The sequence below is a fragment of the Dromiciops gliroides genome, chromosome 4 (genome assembly GCF_019393635.1).
Source record: "Dromiciops gliroides isolate mDroGli1 chromosome 4, mDroGli1.pri, whole genome shotgun sequence".
Taxonomy (NCBI): domain Eukaryota; kingdom Metazoa; phylum Chordata; class Mammalia; order Microbiotheria; family Microbiotheriidae; genus Dromiciops; species Dromiciops gliroides.
In genome coordinates this window covers 426,256,103-426,275,267 of record NC_057864.1, presented here as the reverse complement: position 1 = coordinate 426,275,267, position 19,165 = coordinate 426,256,103, and the positions used below count along the sequence as shown (strand labels likewise).

Genomic DNA, 19,165 nt, shown 5'->3' with positions numbered 1-19,165 from the left:
CCACGTCCCCTACTACTACTTTCCCCTGTCCTAACAGTAGTCTCTGAGGACTTCTCAGTTCCTATGGTGATGAAAGTGGCCATGAGACTCATTAATTTGGCTAAATCTCTAGAATGTGAAGCAATCCTCTCTGTAGCCAAAGAGCCACCACTTGGCTATCACCTATGAGGCCCTTGACTGTCCCCAATTTTCCAAGGGACAAGTAAGAAAAAGTAGAAGACAAGAAGGAATGTTTTTATTTGGAAAAAAAACTTCCAAAAGTGCTAGGTGGTTGATTTCAGGTTCACAGCCCATGTGTCTGTAGCATCAAAGTATTTTAGCTGCAAGGGAATCCATAGGGAAGTCCGTAAAATAAAAGAAAGTAATAACAGGAGATCAACCTATGCTGAGAAGTTTCCTTAAAGATTTATGCCAGGATGAAGTCTTAGGCCCCTTTACCTCCTTACCCCCCAAATGTTTGTTTGAGTGTTTTTTATTTTATCTACCATTCTTCTTCAAACAGGCCTACTGGACTGGGAATTTAACAATTTAAAAGGGTTTAAATAAGAAGAATCATACACCTCAGTTCCTCTATCTGTAAAATGGGATAATAACAAACCCACTTCCTACCTATCAGGTTTGTTTTAAGGAAACTATTTTGTAAACGTTAAAGTGCTCCATAAAGATGAGATATAATGAATACAGAGAGGCAGTGTGGCATAGTAGAAGGTGTGCTAGCCTGGAATTTGAGAAACCTGGATTTAATACACCTGCTTGTAATACACCCTAGCAGTGTGTACCTGGGCAAATTGCTTAAACTCTTAGTGCCTCAGGTAATTTTCTGCTGCACATAAGGTGTCATTGGCATTGATAGAAGGAGTTTCCTATAACAGTGAAATCACAGATCCAGACCAAAATAAATTAACTAAAAACTCTCTATAAGTTTCTATTACAGCTCCCTCTTGCCTCCTGCAGTAAATCTCAACTTCTCTTGTTATTTAACTCTTCAGTAATCTGACCTATTCTATTTACCTTTGCTTGGGGCCAGGGGATTTAGACTCTAAGTGACTTTTCACCAGTTATTTATTCTTTCTGACTGAAAGAATCTGTAAGACAGAGGATAATCAGGAGTTGCACTGTTTCCCTCAAAGGGTTATGGTGAGAAGAAAATGTGATACTCGGGAACATCAGCAAATTATGCAAAGTGAAAAGCAGTAAAGTATACTACAATGAGGATGTATCTTGGGAAGGAAGAAATCAATGAGGAAAAGTATCTGTAAGGAGTGGCAAAAACTTACCAGCCAACAACTAAATGATAGTAACCACTCTGTCACAAGGGATTTATGGGCTGAGTATCCTCACCAGCATAGATATGCATCTTCTAAGGTGAACAGACACACAGTCCTACTCACTGACAGTTCAGCTTGGGAATTCTCTACATCTCACACTTCAGAATCAATCAAACAGTCTATGGACAAGTCTCTACCGAGCACTGATTGATTTTGTGTGCTGCATTGTGGGCAAGACAAGAGAAGTAGACAGAATCCTTATGATCGAGAAATTAACATTCCATTTGGGGAGATAAGATATCAAGTGATAACAAACAATTATGATCTACGTTGCCCAAGTTGAATATAGTCTTCAAAATATTTCCCCAATAGATTCTTGTAAACTACTCAAGGGCAGAAATTGTCTTTCAACTTGGTATCCCTAGGGTCTAACCCAGGGATACTATTCCTGGAAAACAGGAGGCATTTAATAAATATTTGTATAATTGAAGTGAATTAACTCATCATAGGCTGCTATATTACAACTTAAAATTAGATTTTAAAAGGTCATCAATTTGGTTATAACTTGGTAACTGAGGATTATAGATTATATTTCAAATTATATCATTGGCAAACTCTGGAAGATATGACTAGGATGCAAATCATTCCCTTGGTGTTTGGTAATGTACCATTTTAGATTCCATGGTTAAGTTGATAGACATAGTCACTTAAATTGTTAATTCCCTCATTGATATATGTATGTAGGTACTTTACATATTAATTATCAGTATTCCTCAACCAGATGGTCTAAGGTATCCTTATACCCACAAACCACTTGTCAAGGGTTGTAGTGAAAAAGTGACATGTAAGAACATAAAAAAACATCAGTCTTAGCAGGGCAGACAGGAAGCTGCTTGGCTAGTCACCCATCAGTGAAAGCCTCACCCTTCCACATTTTGTTTACTCTCTCCTCTTTCCTTATTTATTGTTTCAAATTAGACTTCCATTACACTGGTGAGCTTCATATTCCAGAGAAAGGTGTAAGATTCTGTTTATATACAATATACTGGACTTTCCAGACCTCTCTACCAGGCCCTATTTATTACAAAGTATGTGTGGTGGGAGCAGGAAAGGGTAAGGATTGATGTAGAGAGGGGACTGTCATGAAAACTAATGGTCATATGGCCTAAGATGATAAATAATGGGTGATGCCTTTGGGCTTCCACTTCTGGATCTTGAGACCACAGTATTATGCCAGGTGGCAACTTTCTAGTTCACAAGGTATCATGGTATAGTGGAAACCCTTGTTGGATCTTGAGTTTGAAAGTGAAAAGAAAAAGACAGAGAGACAGAGAGAGAGAGAGAGATAGACAGAGGGAGACACAAAGAGAGAGAGACAGAGAGAGAGGGAGAGAGAGAGAGACAAAGACAGAGAGACAGAGAGAGAGGCAGAGAGAGACAGAGAGAGAAAGGGAGACCGAGACAGAGATAGAAAGGAGAAGAGAAAGAAATGATGCCTCACATGAGGAATATCAGTACCTTGGGCAAACCGGCACTTTATGGTACTATACTATTACCATCATTTCCAAAAAACTAAGCTTTGTTAACAGCTCTATGAGGAAACGCTAAGAAGAAGGTCCAGGAGGAGTTTGGTTTTTAATTTCCTTTCATCTCCCTTGCTTGCGACCAAAATTAGTATTCAAAGCAGAACGACTCATATCCTTATTGCTGGGCCAACTGACACTCTTGGTATCAAGAGATTAAGAAACTTTTTCATTTTTACTTTCCTTCTGCCCTGCAGTTTCAAAAGGGCTAGAATCCACCCCGCCACACCAAAAAAAAAAACAAAAACCCAACCTTATTCAAGTGACCATACAAAGACATCTAAGATAAACCGAATAGTATAAGAAATGTTCACTTTAAAATGAAGATCCCAAATCTGAGGTAAAAAACCTAAAGAACAAACCTTTAAAAACTATGGCTACAAAAATGAAAACTAGACAAAACAGTTGGGCAGGGAAAATGAATTTAGTGGTAGCGTGTAGGATATCCTCAGCTGCCAAAAGATAACAGGATTCCATTCTCATGATGCTGTCCCAGTTAGATTTTCTGAAGGGAAATAATGGTTTATGATTAGGGATGGTGTAATTTGCCACGTACGCGTATCACCTCTGTCTGGAAGATGGTAGTGTAACTTTTATCTGCTGTCAATTTACTATAAACCATACTACACTGGCTGCATAGGATGTTGCTGCTGAGAGCAATGTCCTGCTTTGGCTCCTAAGTCACTTAGTTAAATGTCAAAAATAGCTATGTGGGAAATAACAACTAGCAAAGGTCTCTCTCCTTTCCCCCTCAAAGCCATGTAATCTGACCTAAGGTATGTGAGGTGCACAGATAAATTCACAACAACAACAACAAAAAAAAACCAACCCATGTTAATGAGTTATCCAAAAATACTACCAACTTAACAGCATATTATCTTGGAAAGGACGGATAACAAGGTGTCTCATGAATACCAATTTGTCTGGACCTTTGACATCTGAGCAGTGGCAAATACTTTATACCAGAAACCTTTGTCACTTAACAAATACTTACTGAACAACTATCACATGCATAGCTCTATGTGAAAAGAAGAAATATTTTTAAATTTTGAATAGAGATCTCCTAACTTATTGTTTTGTCTTAGGGTCTGAATATCTATTAACTGGCTATGGTGACCTACAGTGACCTCAGTCCATACCTGGATTTAAGCATATTAGTTGGTAAAGAAGCAAGTGAAAATGTATTGAGGAAAGAGAACCAGCCTAGGCCTCAGGAAGACTTGATGTCAAGCTTACACACATTAGGCAAGTGACTTTAGGCAAATTGCTTTCAGTGCCCCAGGCTCTAAATGGGAGAGAAAGGAGATTCCACAGCAGGAGTTACCCAGATGAATGCAGTCACAGGTCTCATTTCCCAGCCCATCTCCCCAAATCAGGTAGAGATCCTCATGTACAAAACAAAATAGTGTTTAGACAGGGAGAAGAGGCCCTCTCCAGTCAAAATTTTCTGGTTTTATTGTTCTGTTCTTTATAGACTACTGATAAATTGGATTATTTCAATACTTGCTTCAGTTCTCTAGTTCAGGCAAAATTCAGGCCCTAAAACAAAACACTGTGTGGATTTTTTTTTCCTTAGGGCAGGGTGTAGATATGGGAGGACAATTCCTGAGTTATCTGGGAGATTTGAGAATATCAGTGAAATCCACTAAATTATTGCAAGGTCCTCTGCTTCCTTTTGTAGTCTCAGATGCATAGCTTCTATTGTAGTGTCTTAACCCATCACGGCATATTTTTTACCAGTATAGAACCATTTTTCTATAAAAGGTTATTAGTTCTTTTTTTGTTGTTGTTGTTGTTTTTTGCGGGACAATGGGGATTAAGTGACTTGCCCAGGGTCACACAGCTAGTCAAGTGTCTGAGGCCAGATTTGAACTCAAGTACTCCTGAATCCAGGGCCTGTGCTTTATCCACTACACCACCTAGCTGCCCCCAGGTTTTTAGTTCTTAAAACCTCTTCATTTAAAAAAAAAAACAACACTGACTTGATGGACAGAGTCTACTTGCTGCCTGTGGTACTTGCTATGCTTTTCTGAGCTTGATGTCCTTCTTATAGTAGCAGCACTGGGTGTTTGGGCTCCTGCTACTACTAAGCACATGTGAAGGACCCAGGTCTGGGCCTTAGGACACAAAATCAACGACATCTCATAGCTGGAGGAGGCCACCTAGTCTATACTGTATCTGAGCAAGGATTGCCTCTAAACAATGCTAAGAGGTCATCTTGCCTTTGCTTGAATACTACCAGTGAGGGACAACTCACTTCCTTCTAAGGCAGCCCTGTACACTTTTGGAAAACTCTAAGTAGCAGAGGGAGTTTTTCTTCATATCAAGTCTATGCTTTGTAACTTTCAGCCTTGCATCTGATGCCAACAAATAATCCTTCTTCTTTCATGTGATAGCCCTCCAAATACATGAAGATATCTATCATGTCCCTTTTAAGTTTCCTCTAAGCTAAATATCCCTAGAGTCTCTCATATGACATGATCTCAAGGCCCTTTGCTAGGCTGGTTATCTTGCGCTGGAAGTTCTCAACTTTACCAAAGTCCTTCCTAAAATGTGGCACTCAGGGGCAGCTAGGTGGTGCGGTGGATAGAGCACCGGCCCTGGAGTCAGGAGGACCTGAGTTCAAATCTGGCCTCAGACACTTAACACTTACTAGCTGTGTGACCCTGGGCAAGTCACTTAACCCCAATTGCCTCACTAAAAAAAAAAAAAATGTGGCACTCAGAGGTGATGAAAATACTCCAAATGTGGCCCAACTGGGGGTTGGGGAGACAGGGGGAGGGATGCTGTGGAACTAGCATCTCATAAATCCAGGCCATTAAGCTTTTCATGCAACCCAAGATCAAATTAGCTTTTTGGTCTAATTTGCCACACCTCCTTGAGTTTACCATACCATGCTCTTGACTCAAAGTTCCCCCACCTCCACTATCATCTCCATTGACATCCCCACCCAAACCCCTAAATATTCCTCTCTTTTCTGCTTATCCCTTCCACAAGGACCTTTGCGAGAACTGTGGCTCCATAACTAATTTCCCTTCATGGTACCCACCTTCCTCTCATACTCCTTTTGTCTCCTGGGTCTCTTTTGTCTCCAAGTCCTCCTGGATGACACCACTTCCCAGGCCTTCTTTTGCAGTACTACTTTCATTTTCTCACACACTCTTCAATTCACTTGTCCCAGATGTGGAGTCACTATATTTCTTACCCCCAAATGCTACTTCTGAACTCTTCTCTACTGCCTTCCCTCAGTGATTTTTCTTCTTTTGAGATTCATTCTATCTGAATTTGTCAACTAATTGAGGTCCTTGTGGCCATTTTCTACCAATAACCAAAACATTCTTTCCTGTTTACCGAGTTTAGTATCTGGCTCACAATATTCCTTCCCACCCCAACTTTTGCCCTCACACTAGAGAACTTCAACATATGTGTTAATGTCCTCTCAAATCCCTTAACCTCTCAATTATTCAATCTATTCAGTTCTTATGACTTGTTCTTCTTTTCCACTACATAAATATAACCACATCTTTGATTTACCATCATGTACTGTGTTCCACTTCCATAATCAGTACTCTGAAATCCCTTTGTCCAACCATCTCCTGCCATTTCATCTATTCCTATAGGCCTTATGTCATCCCCCCCAAAACCTTTTCTTCTGTTATCTCTCCATTCCAGAGGATCTTTCCAAGCCATAACTCCTGCCCTGGATATGCTCCTTCCTTCTTGATCCTGGCCCACTTAGCAAACTAGTGTTTTTTAATATTTAATTTAATTTAAATTCTGTTACATTTTAAGTTCCAAACTGTCTCCCTCCCTCCTCCCCACCTCACACAAGAGAAGACCATCATTTGACACATAGTATGTAAAAAATGCTATGCATACTTCTACTTATCAGTTCTTTCTCTAGGGGTGGATAGCATCATCCTCCATAGGTCCTTTTTAGTTGATTCAAGTATTTATAATACTCAGCATAACTTAGCTGTTCAAAGTTATCCTTTGAACGATATTGCTGCTACTGTATACAATGTTCTCTTGGCTCTGCTCATTTCACTCTTTGTTATTTCATGCAAGTCTTTCTATATTTTTCTAAAATCAACTAACTCAACCATTTCTTACAGGATAGTAGTATAGTAAACCAGTTTAATTCTGCTATACCCTCTACTCTTGATTCTCTTGCACCTTTTTCCTACTGCTGCTCATGCCTTGTCAATACCCAAACCCAGATTAATTCCTGCATATTCTCATATACTCCAATTATGAGAACTAGTGAGTTCTCTCAAACTCTTCTTCCTTTTGATACCAATATATTACTTTTACCCTTCCTTTTCTTTCCCCTTTTAAAATCCTCAGAATAACCAATCCATTCCAAGCTCCCTGTTTTTTAAATTAATTCCATCATCTCCCTTTGAAAACATTAAAATTCTGTAGGGTTACTTGGAGAATAGACATAAAACTATCACTGGGCCTATCCTCAAAGGCTTTTCCAGCCTGTTAGGACCCATTAGGGTCTGCTCTTTTCAAGTACAGATTTCAAGAATCAAGTATCACCTCTACCCTGGAATGATACACCACAGTAAGATAGTAGTGAGTAAAATACTTACTTACCAAATTTATATAACAGATTGAAAGACAGTCTAACTCTGAATTCTTTCCCAGCTGCCATGGCCCTATTAGGATGAAGTAGTGGATAGAATTGGACCTGAAGCTATACAGACTTGGAGTTAAGTTTCACTTTTTCCACTTAGAAGCTATGAGACCATAGCAAGATCATTTCAACTCATTGAGTCTCACTTTCCTCCTCTGTATGAAAGTAATAACCCAGGTACCTACCTTGCAAATTTGTTGTGAGGCTTAAATGAGGTGATATACATTAAAATGCTTTGCAATCAGTAAAGTTCTATATAAGCATCAACTCTCATTATTCTTAATTCTTTTTTTGCGGGGGCGGGGGAGGGAGGGGGGAAATGGTCTCCCTATTTCATCCAAACTAGAAGCACAGTGACATGGAAGCTTAGACACAAAGGCCTGATCTCACTGCTCATTAAAACAGGAGATTTTGACTTGCTATGTTTCTGATTTGGGTTGGTTTGCCCACTCTCCTCATGATCACCTTCACTACACTGATGCTAGACAATGTAGATACCCAACTGGCTTTAGCCCTTCTGCAGCCCAGAACTCCCTAGCTCATGCGATCCACCAACCTCTACCTCTCTCAGTAGAAGGGATTACAGGTATATGCTCCCACTCCAGGCTAAAGTAATTCCTTTGAAATCTTTTGCTGGTTCTTTCATTTTCCAAGATGTCTCTTTGCTTTAAGGAAATACACAAATTCCCCTACTCTCTTTCTCTATTCTTATGACCTCCTCTTATCCTAATTCTCTTTTGCTTCCAAATATTAGGTACTATATTTTTTTCTAGCTCTTTTTACTTAAAGCAGCTTCCTTAATCCTGTAAATCAAGTGAATGTATTCTTAATACTTAATGCTATTTTTTATTGCTTTCTTCTTGGTTTAGTAATTAGCATTCCTTGTTTGCCCTTTTATACTTCCTCCTGGCTTATACCATATGGGATGGAATGCCTTATTCTATCTCTTCCTATTATTCCATGCTTTTTATATCCAAGGAGGTGGTTTAAGCTCTGATTAGAAGTTAAAACAAGATCTAAATGTGAATCATTTATTTGATTCTGTCTGGTGAGATGGAGAAAACACACTGTGTTAGCATAGGACAATAATACAGGAAGAAAGGCATTTTTTTTAAATTGCCTTTTATGCAGACTAGGCAAAAAATTTTTTAAAAACACAGAGCACTGAAACTTACTAGGTAACATCAAAAGGGACATAGTCAAAGTTGAACTAATGCTATATGTGTCATGATGATGTAGATAACAATACTGAAGAAAATGAAAAGTCCAGGCCAACTAAGAATGCTATTCATTAGTCAGTCTAGGAACAAGCATATTAATAGTAAAAGAACTGATCATTTTTCTGAGAATGGCTCATTTCTTTTTCATGTCACAGGAAGGTAGAGTTTTCTTTTTATCCTCAACGGCTATTTCAGTTTATTGTCAGTTCTGTGTAATTTTAAAGAACTAGAAACAGTAAAGATTTGTGGCTTTAAGGCATTTCATGCAAGGAATGAATGAAATGGTTTTCCTTGAATCATGAGATCTCTGAATTAGAAGGGATATCAGAAGCTATCCAGGTGAACTTGTACCTAAACATGATTCCCCCTTACATCAGACCTGACAAATGGTCATTCATCTCTTGACTAAAGACTTCCAGTGATGGGAAACTCACTAACTTCAAAGAGCACTTCTTCCATTTTGGGATACCTCTACCTAGGAAGTCTCTCTTTACATCAAGTCTAAATTTGCCTCTTGGCAACTTATACCTGCCACTAGTCTCATTTTTTGGGAGCTGAATGGAACAATCTATCCCTTTTCCATCTGTCTGCTTAAAGACAGTTATTTCCCCACAATGTCTTTTATTTCTTCAAGACAAATCTACCCAGTTCATTCTAACTGATTCTCATATAGAACAAACTCGAGGTCCTTTATTATCCTGGTTAATCTCTTCGGGACATCTTCTAGCTTACTTTAATATCCAACCTGAAATTTGGTACATAGAGTTAAGCATAATATTCCAATGCAATCTGACCAGGTTGATTACAGAAGGGCTATCAGCTCTTTATTCCTGTAAACTAGGCATCTTCTAATGAACTCTAAGGTTGCATTACATTTTTTTGCTATAATATTCCAGTATTGACTTCTATTGAGTGCAAAAACCACGAAAACCATCATCAGATAAATTGCCACCTACCCCTCTTCTACAGGTAAACTATACCTGTAAATATCCATTAATTATCCCATACTAGGTTTTGTGCTTTTCTAAGAAGCCTAGAATTTCTAATAATATATGTAATAAAATGGTGATCACAAGGGGAAGTAACTTTATCTATTTAAATGCAATATTGAAAGAGGTGATCTGGGATTTTATGGTATCCACATAATTTAGTGTCCATAATATTTTCTATAGAATAACATATCTTAGAAGAAAAGAACACCAGCAGGTCTAGTATTTGATCTAGTACTAGTTTTGGTCCTTGTGAGATAACCACATTACATTACTATGTCTACCTTAATCGCTATCTGTTTATACCTTTTCCAAAACCAAGAACTCTTGGCTCACTATACATTTGTGTCCCTTTCTCCCTTGTGTTAACCCCATGGTGATTGGAAGATAACAGGAGCTCAGGGGTTCTAAACACTGGTAGGACTAAGGCCAATCAGGTGTATGCACTGTCCATCATCAAACGAGTGAATGAGAAATAGGAGTGTTAGCACTGTAATCAGAAAAGGGGTGGATAGTCCTACATTATAGCATGATTGCAGTGGTACAAAAGGCTTGTGCCACCAGAGATATTTGTGGATGCAGAAAGATGGCTATTGCTGCTAATGGATTGAATTAGGCAGGCCAACTTTAAAGAGTGAGAATAACAGTTGATGTCAGAAGGACACCACTATATTGGTTATTGTTCCCAAAGGAAAAAAATACTTCTGCTATCTTTTTGTGTCTCTCCTCTACTGCAGTAAGCAGCTGGGAGCAATGTAGGTGCCTACACATTCTTCCCCTGGGTGTCCATCTGGTATTGACTGCTCTGTGCTGAAGGGTCAGTTCTGGGAAAGGTGGATCTATGATGAGACAGACTGAGATATAGTAGAGCTAATGCTATGCCCCAGCACCACAAAGATAGATTGGAGAGCCCATAATACCTTGCTTTTCTGTATTACTCTGGAGGTCTTGGAAGAAGCAGTTCATAAGCTCAAGCACCAAGTTCAAGAGCTACATAAATTGTGACCATCAGGTTAATGTCTGAGACTCTCTATGTCACAGAGGTTGTCTACTCAATGCTACTAATGATCATAGAGGTATTCCCACCAGATCCTATTATAGTATAGACTTTTGTTCTAGACACTTCATATCCCATGTCTATGCATTTGTCCATGGCCTCAACCGTAATTGGAAAGCACCATCTCATTTACAGCTCTCAAAATTCTCATCCCTCTTTATGGTTCAGCTCAGAGCCTACCTCTTCCATGATGCCTTTCTTATTTCTCCCAACAATTAGTGTTTTCTCACTCCTCAAGTTATGCTATACTTCTTTATCTATGTATAGTTTGGGTTGGCAGGTAGGTGGCCCACTGTCCCTGGAGTCAGGAGGGCCTGAGTTCAAATCTCTCCTCAGACACTTACTAGCTATGTGACCCTGGGCAAGTCACTTAACCCCAATTGCCTTAAACATCAAGGGCCATCTCCAGTCATTCTGATGGCAGGAGGAAGTATGTAAGGGCTAATCAACAATGCTAACTACCAAACTAAGAAGAAAACAAAAAGCAGTATTATTAATATCTCGCCACTGAACCCAGATGGATTTGGAGGAGAGAGTGAGATCAGTGACCTTGCACAGCCCTCTGTCACTTAGATCCAATTCAATCCAATCCAATGCCATGGTCCTCTTTGAGAAAGAAGGACAAACAACAACAACAACAACAGGTTGGGTTGTTTCATTTTTGTCCTTGTTTTCTCAGAGGTTTATACAGTGCTTTATACACAGTAGATTTTAAATTATTTGTTAAATGTTTGGATTGGGAAGGCAGTGAGGTTTGTATGAATGAATGACTGACTGAATGAAAAAGCCCTCATTGAGCCATTGCTATGGTCAAAGCACTGGAAATACATATAGAAAAGGAAGCCAAAGCCTTGCCTCAAGGATCTCCCATTTTTTTTTTTAGATAGGCAATTGGGGTTAAGTGACTTGCCCAGGGTCACACAGCTAGTAAGTGTTAAGTGTCTGAGGTCGGATTTGAACTCAGGTACTCCTGACTCCAGGGCCGGTGCTCCATCCACTGTGCCACCTAGCTGCCCCAGGATCTCCCATTCTAAAAGGGAAAAACAACACATGAATGAGGTTTCAGTTGCAAGTCATATGGAAAGGCCCAGTGGTCCGTAGGTCCACTGGCAAGATCAATAATAATGCATCTTCTTTGGAATCATTTCCACTGAGGAAACCACAGCCATTTCTGAGATTGAATCATTTGTTCGTGCCAAGGTGTTGAGTGGATACCATTCACACCTGTGGTTTAACAGGAGGCAGGGATGTGTAAGAGTTGTTCTAATTACTGAATGTAAAAAAGTAGGTCATGTTTTTGCTCAAACTCAGTGTCTTCCTTCCTCAGTGCCTAGAGAACCTGCCTGTTCTCTAGGTTTCCTGGTCTAAACTTTAGCCTTGGATTCTCGATTCTACCTATTTGCTCATATCCTGACAGCTCATTGCTGCTGATGATGCTAACACAGATATGACTGCCTCTGGCCCTTCCTGGGACTCACAGTTAATTGAACCCATAGGCTGCTTATCAAAGTTATCTTTCTCTTGCCGCAAATTCAGACTGTCTTACAGCTGTTTTTCCTTTCTTGTCTGGTTCTGGTCTCTTTGGGACAGTTTCTTGTGTGATCTCCACTAGGTTAATGGTAGATACATGGATACTTCATGCCCCTTGTCTCTTTCCCTTCCCCCATCACGGAGATAGACAAGGGAGAGTGTGACAAACATGTATAATGAACAAAAATTTTCTATTCTGAGGGAAAAGATAGAGTTAAACACAGACATAGCAGTGGAATGTGGCTCTGTCCATAAGGACCAATACCAGTACTAAAAACAGTATGAACTTCTTGGGGGAGTTTGGGGGGGGGGTGTTTCTGTGTTGCATTATTCTATAGGGGGCAGCTAGGTGGCATAGTGGATAAAGCACTGGCGCTGGATTCAGGAGGACCTGAGTTCAAATCTGACCTCAGACACTTGACACTTACTAGCTGTGTGACACTGGGCAAGTCATTTAACTCTCATTGCCCCACAAATAAAACAAACAAACAAAAACCATCCCTGAGACATGTCTGCTGTGGAATATCACATATTTCTCTGTACTTGAATGCTAGAATAAGGCATGCTGTCCAATGTGGTATAGACCAGGAAAAAGTATGTAAGGGCTAACTAGCATTGCTAAATACCAAACTAAGAAGAAAGCAATAAAAAGTAGTATTAAGTATTAAGAATACATTCAAAAAATAAAATCATTCTAGAAAAAATTGGTAATAAGACAATAAATAATATAATAGTTTGGGGGGATTTTTTTTATTGGACCTGATTTCATCATCATATAGGGATTTTCTCTACCAATGGTAACTTTTTCTCCAATTTAGTCTTAGAAAGTTACCTGATGAACTCTGAGGTTGAGCAACTTGTCCCAGTGTATGTCAGAGGTGGGACATGAGCACAGGTTCCCCTTACTCCAAAGGAAAACTATCCACTATCTCATGCTGCTTTTTATAACATTACTTAACATGGTTTTTCTTTTGTCTGAACCTGTTATTTCTTTGGTTAGGGATCTTCCAGTAAAAATAACAAACAAACAAAAGAATCCTTCCTTCTACATTTCAGACCTACATATTTTTTGCAACTTATAGTCTTACAACTTATAGTTTGGGGGAGCTAAATTAAAAGATGTGCCTAGGGTCACATACCTCATAAGTATAAGCAATGAGATGTACATCCAATTCTTCCTGACTCAATGGCTATCTCTATTCTTTATTCCATGATGATTTTCAAATTATTTGATGTAGACATTGATTATAACAGAACTGGCATATAATAAATTATTTAGATCAAGTCAATTTATTTTTACATTGGACCAAACCGGAAAAACTTGCAGAACTTTTGATAAGCACTTGGGAAAAAAAGCTGTTGCTTGTGTTAATGATGTAAAAATCAAGTATAAAGGGCAAACAACAATGCTGTAATACATGGTTTGTTGTAAGTTGGGTCCTGATTAAAAAAACAAAAAACCAATGAGCTTTGTTTCAGATATGACTAAAATGGAACAGCATTGGGAAAGCTGACTCAGGAAGTCAGCAAACAATATAAATCATGGTCAGACTTTCCATACCTTTCTAGTCACAGGAACTCTTAAAATATCAGGCCGTTCGGCCTGCACATTGAATGCGCACAAAGTTTCACATGTTTTCCAGAGATGTCCTCAAAGTAGAGATTTTTAAAATTAGAAATTTAAAGAAATTTACAAAGCTAAAGAAAAGAAATTAAAGAAAGTTTTGAGTGATATATTTTATAAGTGTCTTTTCCAAGATGAAATATACCCACACACAAATTATGGGGATTCTTTTAGTTGCATTAAATGGTGCAGAAGGCTGAAGAAGGAAAGGCAAGGAAAGGAAAGGAAAGATGAGAATTTTTTCTGTTCAGTTTTAAAAGCTTCACTTAAGTAACAACTAATTATGAAATTTCATTCTCTAATAGAAAATTTTCCAATGTCATGCCAGGGCTATAGACAGGAGTAGGTTGTGTATACATGATAAGGAGTCAAGACTAGGGCAGCTGAAGCAGGACTGAGAATATGGCAACAGGCAAAAATTAGTGATAAAGGAGGAGAACTACAATTCTACAACTGGGTGAACAATTCAGATTGAGGATAAGTGCACTTAGGTCATAACAGGAAAGGACTGCAGAATCCAAGTACACAGTTATCACCTGAAGGATAAGGCAGCACTTAGTGTAGGTTCCGTCTGGGCAGCAGTGTCAGGAATCCTGGCAAGGAGGCTAGAAAAAGAGAATCTCCTACCAAGTCAACTTTTGGCTTAAATATCATTCCCTTAAAGACAAGAACCAGTCCTCAAGCTTAGCTAGCCTGGAGTGCTCAGATAAAGATAACTGAGAGAACCTGGCTAAAGTGGAGAGTGAAGAGAGAAAAAAAGAATAGTTCTAAAATTCAGATAAGATGGTACTCAGTGGAGGATTTATTTAGTAAGGCTCCACAGATTCACATGTTAATGCCATAGAAGAATAGTATAATATAAACAGATCCAGACTCTCAATTCCAAGCTATCAAAAAAAATTCTAAAATAATGGACCCCAATCTTCTCATTTCTCTGCCTTATCTAAGACCTGTAATTCCATATTTAAGAACAGCAGAATTTGTCATTTCATCATTGAGGCTACTCTACTCTGTCTACCAGTAAAGGTCACAAAACCCTCTATGACTTGGGAAACAATGGGTGAAAATTTTGTCACCCTGCAGCCAGATTGGTGTTTCTTCCATAATCACCATCAAATCAAATGCAAAACCCTCTGTATTATCATGGTCTCTTCAGTGTCATGTTTTGGTTTAGTGAATAGAATGCTGGACTGATCGGTGTTGGACCCTACCACTTGCCAGCTCTCTTATCATAGGCAAGCCATTTAAGCTTTCTGAGCCTCAATTTCCTCATCTGTAAAATAGAGATAATACCTGTAGGACCTTCCTCACAGGACTATTGTGAAATTCAAATGAGATAATGCATGCAAGGTACTTTGTCAGCCTTAAAGTGTTATATAAATGTCAGTACTTCAGCCAAGACAATCTGATGGCCATTGTATATGTCCACACAACAGACACTCTTTATGGATGCTTCTGATCTTTTGGCATCTCTACATGTGTTTTATCACCGTCTCTAGCTCTTTTTGTCAATATCACTTCACAAAGACTCCCCAAAGAGAGAACAGATTTTCCAGGATCAGGACTTGTAAGATACCCCTTTGTCGCAAGTGTTCCCTCCAAGTGTGCCTCACCACCTTTGAATTTTGAGTTCACTCTGTCCAGGAATCTTGTGTGTGCATGGAGTAATATGTCCACAGCTTTGGAGGAATGTTTTGTTCTAACTGTTCTTAATATACCTTCTTGGTTTTTAAAAAAAAATTTTCGGGGGCAGCTAGGTGGCACCAGCCCTGGATTCAGGAGTACCTGAGTTCAAATCCGGCCTTAGACACTTGACACTTACTAGCTGTGTGACCCTGGGCAAGTCACTTAACCCCCATAGCCCCGCAAAAAAAAAGAAAAAAGAAAAAAATTTTCCCCAAAACTTAAATAAGATATAGCTAATAAATTTTTTAGTGGGGATAAAATGAGGGGGGGGCGGGGCTCATGACCAACAGTACAGTAAGGTCCTGATTAGTTAGAATACCGAGTGGCTACAAAGGCAGCATTTTTCAAATTCACACTGCTTACTTCCATTGGGTTGAAACCAATTAACATATTTGACACAATTATAATAATAATAAGTAATAGCTAGCATTTATGTAGCACTTACTATATGCCAGGCACTGTGCTCAGCACTTTACAATTATTATCTTATTTGATTCTCACAACAACCCAGGAAGGTAGGTACTATAACTATCCTCATTTTACAGATGACAGAACTAAGGCAAAAAGAAGGTAAGTGACTTTCCCAGGATTCTTAGCTAGCAAGTATCTGAAGCTGGATTTGAACTCAGGTTTTCCTGACTCAGTTTCTAATAGAGCAAATTTAAATATATGCAACCACTCCATGGAATTCATTATTTGCACTGATTGGGAACTTAGCTGTCCTAGAAACCCAACCCCTTGAGGTTACCCCTAAAATTCTGAAAGTTATAGTTGTCACTTGTTCTTCTAGGGGACCATGTCTGCCACTGTGAGAATTAGGGAAATAGGCAAAGAGGGTCCTTATACTAGTACAATGTCTGGCACACAAAGATACTTCCTGGTTGTTTGCTGATTGATTTACTAAAGAAGAGGGTGCTAATAACTGAGGTGATCAGGAAAAGCCTTAAGTAGAAAATGGAGCCTGAGTTGTGTTTGAAGGTGGCAGGGATTCTATGTTTTTAGAAAAATTCTGAACTTAAACACAAACTAAAATAAATATTTCCATATTCACAGTAGAACAGAGAAAAATGTACCTGAAACTTCTGTGATAGGGCTTCTAGAAAGTGAAAGTGAGGAAGGAGTGTCTTTCAGAATGTGGGATCACCTGTGGAAGACAGAATGTTGTATAAAGGCAACAGCTGGCAGGCCAGTTAGAGGAACAGAATGCCTGAAGAGAAGTGATGTGAAAGAAGACTTAAAAGGTAAGTGGTGGTTAGATTATGGAAAGCTTTAAACAAAAGGATCATTATGTACTATGAGATAAGAGATAAACTTCACTTTGAATATAAGGCCCAGTTTTTGAAATAAAAATAATTATATCTCTAAAAGGGCAAAGGAGGGTAAAAGAAATGTTCTTGACTTGCTCTTTCCTTCCTTCCTTCCTTCCTCCCTTCCTCCCTTCCTCCCTTCCTCCCTTCCTCCCTTCCTCCCTTCCTCCCTTCCTCCCTTCCTCCCTTCCTCCCTTCCTCCCTTCCTCCCTTCCTCCCTTCCTTCCTTCCTTCCTTTCTTCCTTCCTTTCTTCCTTCCTTTCTTCCTTCCTTCTCTCCTCTCTCTCTCTCTGTCTCTCTGTCTCTCTCTCTCTCTCTGTCTGTCTCTCTCTTTCTCTCTCTCCTTCCTTAGCAGTTCTACTTCCCCTCAACAGAGAAAGACTTATGCTGGGTCTGAATCTCATCTTGCTCTCCTGCACCCTGCCCCCTTCCGATCTCTTCACCCTTTTTTTGGGGGGGGGGTGCATAGTATTTTCATTTACACTTCAGACCTTCAGGCTCAGCTACCAAATTCCCCAGTATCCTGGCCTGGGGCCAGCAGGATAAGACAAAGGTAACATCAAACAGAATTGTGACAGAGCTCCATATGGCTATCAGTATAAACACATGAATAACATAATTACTACATGGTCTGAAAGCCTGAGCCCTGTATCTCTGCTTTAGAATAGCCCTATACTTAGGGAATGTAAGCATTAAACATCAACAGTAAATCCTCTAATAAGCATCACTGAAATATACTTAAAATGTGCATATATCCCTAAAAAGATTAATTGCGTAATTTTGTATAGGAAGGCCCAGTGAGAAATTTTTAAATGCAGCTGAATAACATGATCAAATTAGGACAAAAAGGAAAAACTAAATTCATACTTAGTTCTAACTCAAGTGAACATATTCAACAGAGAAGATGAATTTGTCTCATGACGTGGAAGTATCTCCTCACTCAAATTTTATATGTTTATGTAAATGAGTCTTATAGAGCAGTTACCAAGTCATAGAGAGGTTCTGATTTGAATAAATGAAGAGGCTATGTACACCAGTAAAATTACAGCTCCCTAAAGTACTCAAGTACAGAGTCTTCTATAACAATAATTCCTTACCTATTTGTAGAGCTGTATGATAGAACAAACCATTGGTAAAGGCTCACCCTCCAGCCTGATACAGACCAAGATGTGAATTAGAATAAAGAGAAATCTATATCTCCCTATGGCTGTCCTATGACCTTGGACAAATCCCATCTCTTTGGATCTGAGTTTCTTAATCTACAAAATGAGGGGGTTGGATTAGATGATCTCTAAAGTTTCCTCTAGCTTTAATATTCTATAGCACTTTACTCAGTAACCAAGTATTAGATGCTTAGTAAGCATAACGTATGACAGAGAGAGAAGATGGGCAAGTTCTATGGTGAGAGTGAGGGATGACAGGTAGACTGGTACTCCTCGCAATGTCAGAAGAAAGTCAGGCCTTTGGCATATTGGGTAGAACCCCTGAGTGAACTTTTAGGAGGACATGGACAAGAGGAGGAAGGGCAGTGATGGAATGGTTGCACTCTGTAGAGTTAAAGGAAGCTCCAGAACCAATGATCTCACAAATCTTTTTGAGTATTGAGTAATTAACATGGTAACTAAGTACCTTGGGGCTTTCTCTGGACACAGAGGAAGATACAAAACTGAATCCCAATATGGTACCTGCTTTCTAAAAGCTTACCAGGGACAGAATAAATGGCAGACATAAAAAGATGATATGTGAATTCTAAGAAGGAAAGGTCACTTGAAGGTATACTCCTATTTCAGAAAGGATTTTCCCATTTGTTAAGGCAGATCTTTAGGATGAAAAAGAATTTGCTCTTACCTTAGAGTTTTCTTTTCATCTTTCAGACTTTGTAAAATTGGGGATAACAACATCCTCCTTCTGAAACAAAAGCATCCATTTCTCCCTTCAAAATGTTTACATAATTAACAAGTCCCAAAATATTAATATGATCTTTTCATAAGGTATGCATTGGAGTAGCTAGCGACTGAGGTACCATCTAACTTTGAGATTCTGTAATCCTTTTTACCCTTAATTATATTACTTACTTAAGCCATGCTAAGACAAGATCATTTATTTACACAAGGACATCATTTCAAAAAGATCACTTTCTACCTCATTGAGAAGCTTTATATGTTTATTGTGACTTTCCAGTGAAATTACATCCCCTAATGTGTATTTATTGGGCAGTGTAAACGTTTTAAGGGAAAGATTAATTCTATACCAAATATT

General features: G+C 39.0%; 1 protein-coding gene across 2 annotated transcripts in view; it reads right to left on the bottom strand.

Annotated features, from left to right (window-relative positions):
- Positions 1-19,165, bottom strand: part of S1PR1 (sphingosine-1-phosphate receptor 1) — a 65,372-nt gene that overhangs the window by 24,587 nt on the left and 21,620 nt on the right. For both annotated transcript variants that reach the window (XM_044004929.1, XM_044004930.1), the window contains exon 3: positions 18,755-18,814. The gene's annotated coding sequence lies outside the window, so the exon portion shown is untranslated. The remainder of the gene's footprint in view (positions 1-18,754; positions 18,815-19,165) is intronic.